This window comes from Dipodomys ordii, unplaced genomic scaffold (assembly GCF_000151885.1).
Source record: "Dipodomys ordii isolate 6190 unplaced genomic scaffold, Dord_2.0 Scaffold64, whole genome shotgun sequence".
Taxonomy (NCBI): Eukaryota; Metazoa; Chordata; class Mammalia; order Rodentia; family Heteromyidae; genus Dipodomys; species Dipodomys ordii.
The window spans coordinates 5,883,968-5,885,041 of record NW_012267280.1 but is presented as its reverse complement, the minus strand read 5'-3'; positions in this window follow the sequence as shown (position 1 = coordinate 5,885,041).

Genomic DNA, 1,074 nt, shown 5'->3' with positions numbered 1-1,074 from the left:
GATGGGACCTTTCCGCGGAGGCCGGCGCCCCGCGCCCTCTCCCCGCAGCGGATGGCGGAGCACGGAGCACAAGGTGCTTTCTGTCTCTTTAATCAGAACGTTGAGCCAAGCCGCCTGCCCCACGCGGTGGGATTCCCAAGGCCATAGGCTCGCGGGGCCGAGCTCACAACCTGAATGTTCCTGAAGATCCCGAATAACAATCTGAAGAGCCCAGCCTAGGTCTGACCCCCGCGGTGGGCACCAGGCCACGCCCCCGGGGTCCCGCGTCCAGGGGGGTCTCTGGCTGTCTCAGAGATCCGAGTGGGCTCGTGATTTCCTCCTGTGGCCTATTAGGCCGTACGGGTGCCTGCCCGCGGCCGGGCCTCGACCTCCACGTGTGCTCAAGGCCTCCGCACGTGCACATCCCTAGAAAGGACCGTTGGGTCTTGGGCAAGCTGAGCGCTCGGTCCTGCCTCGGTCCTGCCTCCGTCACCCAGGGCCTGCGGCCTAGGCCTTGCCTCTCTGCGCGGCCTGCTTGGGTGCTCCTGGCTGGGGAACCCGCTGGGCCCTGACCTGCTCCTGGCTGGGGAGCCCGCTGGGCCTTGACCTGCCGGGTCCCTCGCCTCCCTTGTAGCCTAGACCTCGCCTGTGCGAGCACTGAGAACTGCTTCTGTGAGGAGTCCTCATGGCTTGGGCTCCTGAGTTAACAGACAGGACGAGTGCTTGCAACCAGCTTTGGCTCCTGAGTCCTGATTAACAGAAAGGATGAGAGTGCAGGGACCTGCCTGGCTCCTGGGTTAACAGAGAGGATGAGAGCTCAGGGCCGGCCTTGGCTTCTGGCCCCTCTGTGAGCCGTTCGCTCCTGAGGTTTCCTTGCAGGGTCTTAGAATCCAGGAGGAACAGGATAAAGACCCCTGCCAGGCAGCAAGGACCCACTTCCTCCACTTTATTTAACCCCTAGTCCCTCCTCCTTCCTAGGGGAAGGAACAGAGATTGGGGAGATAGGTTGAAATGCTTGCCTTGCCTCTTCCTGCCCATGCCCCCCAAACCTCCCTTCTGCTCTGGTCTCTGGCTGGACCTGGCTCATGAAACCAG